We start from the raw sequence: 12194 nt of genomic DNA on the forward strand, positions 1-12194 counted from the left end.
ATGTATAGGTTGAGAGAAGTGATGGTTGAAAGGATTGGTGGATTGGTGGATGTAGGCTGCGGTTTAGGCTTGTTTTGTGGCTGTTTTGGGTACAGTTTGAGGGTATGGTTTGGCAGAGTTTTAGGGTTGTGGATGAAAGTTTTGGATCTGTGGTAGATGGTAGCAAATGTTTGATAGAAATCAGTGGAAGTTGCAGCAAGTATGTGCTGTCTTGTAAGAGTAGAATTATCGTCGAAGAAACAATGGTTTCTCGACGTAATTTCCACCAAAAACTTGAGAGAATTGAGGAGGGAATTGATAGCAAAATCACAGTTTATATGACAGCAAGGATATCTAATTTAATCAAGAAAATTTCGGCAGTATAACAGCAAGGAAATTGGTGCAAGTTGCGATTGCAGAATTCTCATCCAAAAATTTCAGCGGGTTATGACGAAAATTTGCAGCAACATAAAATCAGTTTTAGAGATTAATTTCTTAATATATCAATCTTAGATGGAAGCCAAGATGATCTATGAAGTGTATAAGAAATTTCATTCAAAAAAGATTACAAATAGATGGGTTAAGGCAATAATATGCGGCTAAAATTTTCTGCAGCACAGATTTTTAGGTATAGCAGATTGGACGTAAAAGATCAGTAATTTATATTGGAATTTTTTGATGAAACCAAAGGAAAATCCACTATTAGGAAGTGTCAAAGCTATCATAAAAATTTCGTAGAGATTTGGATAGAAACAACGTAGTATCAAGATCAAAAAACAGTGCTATGCGGCTGAAATTTTACAGTGCAGATTTTTAAGTATAGCAGATTAGACGTAAAAGATCAATGGTTTATATTGAGAATTTTTCGAAAAAACCAAAGGGAAATCTGCTGTTAGGAAGTGTCAAAGATGTCATAAAAATTTCATAGAAATTTGGATAGAAAAATCACAGTAGCAAGATCAAACAGATGGTGCTATGCGGCTAGAATTCTGCAATGTATCTTTCGTCGTAGAGATGAAAACTTTTTGACGAAAGGTTTATGCAGCAATATAGGAAAAATTTAGTTTTTTTTTGGATTTTCGAATAAGGATAACTAAATTGCAGCAGCAGTAAGGTAGGAAACCAAAACCTGTTGCAATTCACAGGGAGATCAAAGGATGATCTGTGGTGGAGGAGATGACGGTGGAATTTGGCGACGTTCTTTTAAGCAATTGTGGGAATTGCTTTGGACGGTTGTGGAGGGTTGATGGATGGCAGTGGAAGGGCAGCGAGATGCCAAGAACACTGCTCTGATACCAGGTGTTAGAACCCTTGCAGATTCTAAACTTGGGGTTGATCTCTTTAGGGGATCGGCCTCCTTGGAACTCTATAGGGGTTCCTCCCTCCAAGTTGCTGCTCAAAGGCTGCAGAAAAGATTCATCTATTGCTTATGAAAAGAGAAGAAATACATGGCTATTTATAGGGCTTCTAAACCCTAACTCCTAATAGGACTCCTACTTAAGACTCTTACTTCTAACCAACTCCTAGTAGGACTCATAGTTAAGACTCCTATTCCCTTACAACTCCTAATTCTTCTCTAAGAAAACACCTCCTACTTGAATGCCCCTCTCAATTAGGACTCTCCTAGCTATAGTCCTAACAGAATGTCCCTCTCAATTAGGACTCTCCTAGTTAGAGTCCTAACAGTTTTACATGAATGTCCCTCTCAATTAGGACTCTCCAAGCTAGAGTCCTAACAATTTGTCATTGATACACACAAAAGGAACTTATATAACATCAACATATCAAGTACGAAAGATTTGGCCCAAAATCTTCTTGCTTCCCACTGCCTCAACCCAAACTACATATTTTTGCGAGCGATAAGCTATCCTGAAAAATTTATATATCAACGGGGTGAGCATATAAAGCTCAGCAAGTGACTAACATATCTATAGCAAAGTAGACAGGTTTCAAACAAATAAGGTATCAAAATACAAAGCAGAGATACAAGATGAAATAGTAGCATGTTTTGTTTGAATGCAAAATTACAATGCCATATCGTTTGAAGCACGTTTTGTTCATACAATCGAGGATAGGTAATTGGAGCATATCATTGGCATAAGGAGCATATCGATGACATATAGTAATTTCAAGGCATAACAAAGACATAAGGAGCATTTTGGATATCAATGGCATATGAAACAGTTCGGAACATATCAATGGTGAATGAAATGCTTCAGAACGTATCAATGGCATATAGAAATATTTCGGAAGCATAAGAAGCATTTCAGAACATATCAAAGAACAAATACGAAATAAAAGCTCAAACATCGTACTCTAGCATAGTGTATGTGAGGTTTAACTCAGTGGTGGCTCCACGCCGTGATGAGTTCTCAACTCCATCCACTGGTAGCCCTTTCCTACTCGAGCCCTCTCACCCTGCCCAAGTGCTAGGTCGGCTCTGAATTTCATATCAAATAGATAGAAGGTGAAGTGGGATCATAACATAATATGGTACATCCATTTCTGAATGACCTCCAAACATAAGTCTCCCACGTTTGGGAGCTCCATCCACCCACGTTTGAGTGAAGTCATAGGGGGCCGACAGAGCATCGCGGGCTCTAAGGATAACTCCCTTTACCATTTTTTGCAAAGGTTCACATTTATCCCACAAATACCAGAGTACAAAGGGATAGTATGAATAATGAAATTAGCATATATTGGAAGCACATGAGGAACAACGAAATGTACATATGCCTTTCGAGTCAATACGATACAAACATAATTTTTCACAAATGTATTCAGATGTGAAAGGAAACAAAAGCAAGAGCATACAAAGATTTCAAGAAATTATATATAGCTCAATTAAAATAAGAAACTTATATAAATTCAATGTCCAAAGAAATGAAACTGGAAGAGGCACATATCGAAAGCAAATGCGGAACAATGGGATGCATGTGCCGAATCATTACGATGCAAACATGAACTTTAGATGATAGCTGCAGATGTACAAAATGGATATGGAAGGAGATTCTCCAGCGATTTGAACTCAATAGATTGCCGCAACCAAACTTGCACCAAGAACTAGGCGACCTTATGCAATGTTTCTCAAGAAAAGGGCCACTTACACAACTAGCAAAGGTTACTTTCAGATGCGCTATTTGGTGGATGTGGAAGGAGAGATGTAATAGAATCTTTGAATGTCAACACACAAACAATGCTCAGCTCTTGAAAGAGATTATTAGAGACTCAAGATCCTGTATGGAGCATGATCTCAAAACCGAGCACTTCACCCGAAGAGAAAAAGATATTTTTATCAAATTTAATTTTGCTATTAGCTAAAGATCTTGGGAATGATGCCAAATAATATACCCACAGGTAGTTATAGTCTACAGCATGTGTAGTCATAACTATCGCATTCGCACTCTATGAGTTACTTGGCTTTGTCTATGACTTGTATAGATAAAGCTATTTGTAGAAACTTTACACATAATCAATTTACTTTTATTACCAAAAAAAAAAAAGATGTACAAATAAGTAGAGGACAAAAGTATATAGAAATTTAAGGTAATAATGTAAAGCTTAACTGAAGTAAGAGTGTTTGCCGAAATCGATTTCCAAAGAGAAGAAATAAGGAAAGCCGAAATCGACCAAAGCTCGATTCTGGCAGAAGTTGATAGGAAAATTATATAAACTATTTGGATAACCAATTATGCTCCAATTTATACAAAATAGGTGTCATTAGAAAGCTTTGTCAATCTAGTTTTAGTCAAATCAAGTTTTACAATAATTGGAATTTACTACAGAGAGTTACAGATATATTCATAGTGAAAGGTCTGAAAATATTAGCTCTATTTTACTGAATCCATAAGGTCGATGAAAGCAGATGTTTCAGTTACCAATTGTACTCCAAAAATTTCAAATCAGGAATACGCAGAAAGCATTTTGAGTCTAGCTTCGAATAAATCATACTTTCTATGAATCTGAGTTCACAGCAGAAAGTTATAAGTATGTAAGAAACAAGAGGTCAGAAATTTCAGTCCCTGTTTTGTAGAATCTGTAGGGTTAATTTAAACAGAAGTCTTAGTAGGTCTTGTCTAAATCAGAGTTTATTACAAAATTTTATGACCGAAATATTGCATAGAGGTTAGATTATCGAAAAATTACAGATTCTTAGCTTTATATCAAATCGAAAGAAGGTTTGGTTCTCAGTTGAAATCTTTCAAATTTTGCAGAATAAAAATGGAAACAAAGATTAAGGTTACTTTGGGATGGGGTTAGAACACTTGCCTTAAAATTATTTGAATCCCAAATGTGGGAAAATTGATGAAAAACCTCAAGCTCTTCTTCTTCTTTTCTCAAACTCACGTTGGCTGCAACTCTTCAGGTTTGTTTTCTGTAACCTTTCATCTAATTATTTGGGTTTTGGCTAATGCAAAAGTTGCAAGGTGTCATGCATGCATGAAAGGGGCTAGGTGTCATCTTTAGAGCAAAGATAAGTGGCACCAACCTTAGGTTAGTTAGTGACACATGTCCTCTATTTTTTTTTTTTTAACTTAAATCTGAATCTTTCATAAATTATATCAAACTTCTAATATTTACTCTTAGGTCCCTAGCCATAAACTTTTAATATAATATCATTGAATATAAAATAATTATTAAATAATCCTTATTTTTACAAACAAACCTTTTACTAAATTTTTAAAATTGGGGGTTGTTACACTAGCGGTGCCACCGCATGGCAGGAATTCTGGGCCGAATGGGCTGATCCATTCGACTCAATTTGGGTCTATCAAGGGCCCAATTGCCCCCAAATTAAGTCAATGGGATCACCTCCCATTCCTAGCTTAATCTACATGCTAACTACGATATTTCTTAAGATAATTACTGCAACTTACTCACTTATAAAAAAAAAAAAAACTTACTCCGGTGCCTCAATCGCTTCTTCCGGCGAGCTTCCGGCGAACTTCCGACGAACATCCAACGAACCCTCGACGATGCTCCGACGGACTTCCGGCAAACTCCTGGACTTGCGACGATCCACTTGGTGAGTTCCGACGAGCTTCTTTGGCAAGCTCCTGGACTTCTCGGATTTGTTCCCGTAGAACTTCCGACGACCGTCCGGACTTCCGTTGAACTCTCGAACCCCCAACGTGATCACGGTCTTGACTCCGACGTAACTCCTACTGCTTGTCTTACTTCCACCGTAGTTAATCCTACACACTTATCTCAACATATGGATTAGATAACAAATTACAATTGACTTCATCATCAAAATTCGAGATTCAACTATCTCCCCCTTTTTGATGATGACAATAAATTGATAACGGAGTTAACCTTAAATCCCCCTATCTATATGTCCTACTTGATATAAGTCATTCTTGAATTCAAGCCTTTGAATTTAAGAGATATATTGATAAGTTAAGATCATTTAACCTTATCAATACTCCCTCCCATCATGATTCCTATCATGATGTATTTCTCTGAAAATGATGTCAAGGCTTGACATCCATTTTCAGGTTTTACATTTCAAATGTGAAAGATAGCAATTATAGCAATTCATCATATGACAAGATATCAACATGTAAAATTGCAATGTAAGTTCTTGATATCTTAACATAATGCAAATATTTCAAGTGTTTAGCAATCATAGCATTTCATCACATGACAAGATATCAATTTGTAGAATTGCGATGTAAGCTCTAGATATCTTAACATAGTGCAAATATGGCATAGTGCAAATATGACAATAATAGCATTTCTATCACCAATTTATCATATATTTCGATGCAAGCTTTTGATATCTCAACATAATTCAAATTTAAGTATGGCACTCATATCATCAATTCATAAAGCATTAAATTCAAATGTGGCACTCATAGCATCAATTCATATATTTCTTATTCAAATATGGCACTCATAGTATCAATTCATATATTTCTCCCCCTTTATCATCAATAAAAAGGAGAATGATATAGGCAAATTTTAACTAGGTTTATGTCATTTTTCAACAATGAGTGATAGGAAACCAATTATACAAACATCTCAAGGAAAACATGACATGGAAGTAACTTTCATTACTTCTTCCTCTTTATTTGTTATTATCTTTTTGCATGAAAGAGGAAAGTCATTTGTGCGCTTACTCGAATGAAGTTAAAATTGATAAGATATTAAAGCACGCTGCATTTTTACAAAGATCAAGATATGTGTGTGAATCAAATCCTTGCACGTAAAACTATTTCTTAAAAGATATAAGAAGGAATCATCAAATCCATTTCTCGAAAGATATTTTTCACATAATAAGTCTATGAGAGATGCATTTACTAGTTGATTTCATATGTCAAAAACCAATAATGTGAATCAAACTCGATATGACATATGTTTATTAAGTCCGAAAGAGAATAATGTATTGAGAAAATCCAATTGTTAGGATCAAGAAGATCCGAAAATGAAATTTAATACTTTCATGCATTCGGACAAGGTTTTGCTATAGATTTTCAAATTCAAACATGAAGATAAAACATGCTTATTATCATCGAAATTTTTGTATCCAAAACACATAATTTCCAACATGTAATTAAGGCATGTAATTGTGTAAAATCATCACGGTAATTAAGTGATTTGATCATTAAATCAAAAAAGTTTAAAAAATAATCTTAACAAGTTCATGCATTCCTAATTCTCTTCTAATGAAATCAAATTGTTCTTCACTTAGAGGTTTTGTAAAACTATCAGCTTGTTGATGCTTGTATCAATGAACTCTATGATTACATCATGATTAGTAACATGATCTCGTATAAAGTGATGTCTAATATCAATATGTGTTTGTTCTTGAGTGTTGAATGAGATTCTTTGTTAAACATATTGCACTTGTGTTATCACATTTAATGAGAATGTTTTTAAGATGGACTTTATAATCTTCTAAGGTGTTTTTAATCCACACAACTTGTGCACAGCATGCACTAGCTGCAATATACTCAACTTTGGTTGTTGATAGTGCAACCAAGTTTTGTTTCTTAGATGACCAGGAAACAAGGGAATGTCCCCAAAATTGACATGTTCCAGATGTATTTTTTCTATCTAGTCTACACCCAGCAAAATTCGCATTAGCATAACCAATTAACTCAAAATTCTTGGATTTTGGATACCATAATCCTAGATTTATGGTACCTTTAAGATATCGAAGTATTCTTTTAACTGTTTTGAGATTAGATATCTTAGGGTTCGATTGAAACCTAGCACAAAGTCCTACACTGAACATGATATATGGTCTAGTTGCAGTGAGGTAAAGTAAACTTCCTATCATACTCCTATAAGTTTTTTGATCGAAGTTTTCTCCACTTTTCTCAACTTCTAACTTAGTAGAGGTGCTAATATGAGTGTTAATAGCTTTTGAGCTATCCATATTAAATCTTTTTAGCAGATCTAAAGCATATTTAGTTTGATCAATAAAGATGTCATTACTTAGTTGCTTAATTTGTAAGATTAAGAAAAAGGTTAATTCTCCCATCAAACTCATTTCAAATTCGAGACTCATGGTTTTAGCAAAAGATTCACAAAGAGATTCATTCGTAGAATCGAAGATAATATCATCAACATAAATATGAACAATGAGAAAATTATTTTTAAAATTCTTAATAAACAATGTAGTATTGACCTTGCCTTTTGTGAAATTATTTTCAATAAGAAAAGTACTAAGTCTCTCATACCAAGCCCTTGGGGCTTGTTTTAAACCATAGAGAGCTTTAGTTAATTTAAATACATCATTAGGGAGCCTATTATTTTCAAATCCGGGAGATTGTTCAATATAAACTTCTTCAGAAATAAAGCCATTAAGAAAAGTGCTTTTAACATCCATTTGAAACAACTTAAAATTATTATTACTAGCATAGGCAAGGAGCATCCTTATGGCTTCTAATCTAGCCACAGGAGCGAAGATTTCTCCGTAATCGATACCTTCTTCTTGGTTGAAACCTTTGGCTACTAATCTAGCCTTGTTTCTAACCACGATACCATATTCATCTTGTTTGTTTCTAAATACCCATTTAGTACCAATAACTAAATGGTTATTTAGCCTAGGAACAAGCTTCCACACCTCATTTCTCTCAAATTGATTTAACTCATCTTGCATTGCGATAATCCATGAATCATCTTTCATGGCTTCGTCAATACATTTAGGTTCAATTTGGGAGAGAAAAACGGCGTTGGCACAATAATTTTTAAGAGAAGAACGTGTTTAAACCCCCTTAGATGTGTCTCCTAGGAGTAGCTCCTTAGAATTAGCATCTACATACTTCCAATCCTTGGGTAAGGATGTTTTGAAAGTGGATGCATCCAAGTTGCTAGTTGGAGAAGGGATTTCATTTAAATTGAAAGAATCAAAATTAACATCATAATCAAAATCATTTTTCTTGATTTTGGAAATCTCATTGAAAACAACATGAATGGATTCTTCTATAATTAAAGTTCTTTTATTGAAGATACGAAAAGCTTTAGAAACCGAAGAATAACCAAGAAAAATTTCTTCATCGGATTTAGCATCAAATTTTCCTAAGGCATCTTTTTCATTCAAGATAAAACACTTACATCCAAAAACTTTAAAATATGAAACATTGGGTTTTTTGTTATTCCACAACTCATAGGGAGTTTTGGTGAGTAAGGGTCTTACTAGAACTCTATTCAAAATATAGCATGCAGTGTTTACGGCTTCGGCCCAAAAATATTTGGGTAGGCTATGTTCATTCAACATGGTTCTTGCCATTTCTTGTAAATTTCTATTCTTTCTTTCTACTACTCCATTTTGTTGAGGATTTCTTGGGGTAGAGAAGTTGTGGTTATATCCATTATATTCACAAAATTTTTGGAAATCACGGTTTTGAAATTCACCACCGTGATCACTTCGAATTGATGAATTCATAAAACCCTTTTCATTTTGAACAAGTTTACAAAACTTGGTGAAATATCTAAAGCATTCATTTTTGTGTTTTGAGAAATAAGTCCATGTGTATCTATTAGAGTCATCTATAATGACGAAGGTGTATTTGCTACCTCCTAAGCTTGATTAGAGATTGGTTCGAACAAGTCCATATGGATCAATTGTGAGGGCCTAGAGGTGCTTATTTGATTATTAGATTTGAAACTATCCTTAATTTGTTTTTCTAATTGACAAGCATCACACACATTATCTTTGATGAACATGAAATAAGGAATTCCTCGTACAAGTTCTTTGGATGATATTTGAGTGATTCTCCAGCGATTTGAACTCAATAGACTGCCGCAACCAAACTTGCACCAAGAACTTGGCGACCTTATGCAATGTTTCTTAAGAAAAGGGCCACTTACACAACTGGCAAAGGTTACTTTCAGATGCGCTATTTGGTGGATGTGGAAGGAGAGATGTAATAGAATCTTTGAATGTCAACACACAAATAATGCTCAGCTCTTGAAAGAGATTATTATCCTGTATGGAGCATGATCTCAAAACAGAGCACTTCACCCGAAGAGAAAAAGATATTTTTATCAAATTTAATTTTGCTATTAGCTAAAGATCTTGGGAATGATGCCAAATAATGTACCCACAGGTAGTTATAGTCTACAGCATGTGTAGTCATAACTATCGCATTCGCACTCTATGAGTTACTTGGCTTTGTCTATGACTTGTATAGATAAAGCTATTTGTAGAAACTTTACACATAATCAATTTACTTTTACTTACCAAAAAAAGATATTTGAGTGATTAATTTCATGCTAGCATGACCTAATCTCCTATGCCAAAGCCAAACATCCTCATTCAAAACCGAGAAACACATTTCATTGCAAAGATCATTGATGTCAATGGTATATATGTTATTATGTTTTAATACAATCATAGATGTATTTTTGTATGGATTTTCAATGATGCAAGCATTAGATTCGAATTGAGATGGATCTCCAGTCAATATGCCTTGAGCATTCACTATCAAGGTACCCTCTCTTGCTCCTAGCTTCTGATGGTGTATGTCTCTACAAGAAAGGATAATTTATAGGTACCAATTTACTTTTGGTTGCCTCAAAAACTTGTCTACATTGTTTATTAAGTTACATAGAGTTTATCTTTGTTCTTTTAGGAACTCAAATTAGTTTTTTTTTTTGGTAAGTAAAAGTAAATTGATTATGTGTAAAGATTCTACAAATAGCTTTATCTATACAAGTCATAGACAAAGCCAATTAACTCATAGAGTGCGAATGCGATAGTTATGACTACACATGCTGTAGACTATAACTACCTGTGGGTACATTATTTGACATCATTCCCAAGATCTTTAGCTAATAGAAAAATTAAATTTGATAAAAATATCTTTTTCTTTTCGGGTGAAGTGCTCGGTTTTGAGATCATGCTCCATACAGGATCTTGAGTCTCTAATAATCTCTTTCAAGAATTGAGCATTGTTTGTGTGTTGACATTCAAAGATTCTATTACATCTCTCCTTCCACATCCACCAAATAGCACATCTGAAAGTAACCTTTGCCAGTTGTGTAAGTGGCCCTTTTCTTGAGAAACATTGCATAAGGTCGCCTAGTTCTTGGTGCAAGTTTGGTTGTGGCAGTCTATTGAGTTCAAATCGCTGGAGAATCTCCTTCCATATCCATTTTGTATAATTACAAGCAAAATAAAGGTGGTCAACAGTTTCTTCTTGTTGCAAACAAAGGGAGCATCGGTTAACATGATAGATACCTCTTCTTTTCATATTGTCTATTGTAGGTAGTTTATTGAGAAGGGCCTGCCATGTACATAAGGAGTGTCTTTGTGATCCCGGTCGATCCCATGTCCAACTGCTTGGGACCCACTTGTTATTTCTTTGTCAAATTAGTTTGTTCGGGCTAATTTTCTTGAATGGACAATGATACGTTTTATGTCCATGTTTGCAACAAAAGTTACCTTTGCTTTGGTGCTGAACATGTAAGATAGGGCCTTTTATGATGGTGGTTGGATTTTGGTGAGGACTTCTCACAAATCCGAGTCCACTTCTTTTGGGAACATGACCCTTATTTGCAAGGATCATGTTCAAAGACTTGCTACCAACCTCGAATTTCTTCAAGGTGTCCTTAAGTAGCAAGTTCTCTTTTTGGAGAGTTTCTATATCATGACATTTTATACATGGGGCTAAACTATCATGATATTCAGTTTTTATTTTATCGAAATTACTTAGAAGACTATCATGCTCCTTTTTTAACAATTTATATTTTCTACTAATTATTTTTCATTTATCAAATAAGTCATGGAAGACATTTAATAATTCATCAAATGATAAATCTACATCAATTAAATTTGTTACCTCCTCTCCTATGGCCATTAGGGCATAATGAGCAACTTGCTCGGTGTTGGACTCCTCTTCTTCGGACGCACGTGAGTCATCCCACGTTGCTTTGAGCACCTTCTTTTTTGATGTTCTCTTCTTGGCTTAAGGAAAATCACTTTTGTAGTGTCCCAGCTTTTTGCACTCGTAGCAAATAACTTGGTCCTTTTTGGGTTCAAATTTATTTTTTGTGTCATTTTTAAACTTGTTTCTCTTAATGAATTTTTTGAATTTCCTTGTTAGAATTGCCAAGTCATCGTCACAGTCCTCATCACTTGAGTTTTCTCTCAAGTGGTCATTTAAAGTTCTAAGTGTCATATCCTTCCTGTTCTTTGGATTGATGTCTTCTTGCTCTTCATGAGCCTTGCAAGACATTTCATAGGTCATTAATGGCCCGATTAGTTCTTCAAAAGGGAAGTTGTTTAAATCTTTAGCCTCTTGAATAGCAGTGACTTTAGGGTCCCGACTCTTAGAAAGGGATCTTAGAATCTTATTTATGAGCTCAAAATCCGAAAAACTTTTGTCGAGTCCTTTTAGACCATTGACGACATCCATGAAATGGGTGTACATGTCGCCAATAGTCTCGCTTGGTTTCATTCGGAAAAGTTCAAAAGAATGTATCAAAAGATTGATTTTTTACTCTTTAACTCTACTTGTGCCTTTGTGAGTCACTTCGAGTGTATGCCAAATATCAAACGCGGTTTCACAAACTGAAACACGATTGAACTTATTTTTATCAAGCGCACAAAATAAGGCATTCATAGCCTTTGCATTAAGAGCAAAAGTCTTCTTCTCCAATTCATTCCAATCGATCATTGGAAGAGAAGACTTCGAAATTTCATTTTCGACAAGATTCCAAAGTTCAAAATCCATTGAAATAAGGAAAATCCTCATTCGGGT

This window comes from Musa acuminata, chromosome BXJ3-11, assembly GCF_036884655.1.
Source record: "Musa acuminata AAA Group cultivar baxijiao chromosome BXJ3-11, Cavendish_Baxijiao_AAA, whole genome shotgun sequence".
NCBI classification, from domain to species: domain Eukaryota; kingdom Viridiplantae; phylum Streptophyta; class Magnoliopsida; order Zingiberales; family Musaceae; genus Musa; species Musa acuminata.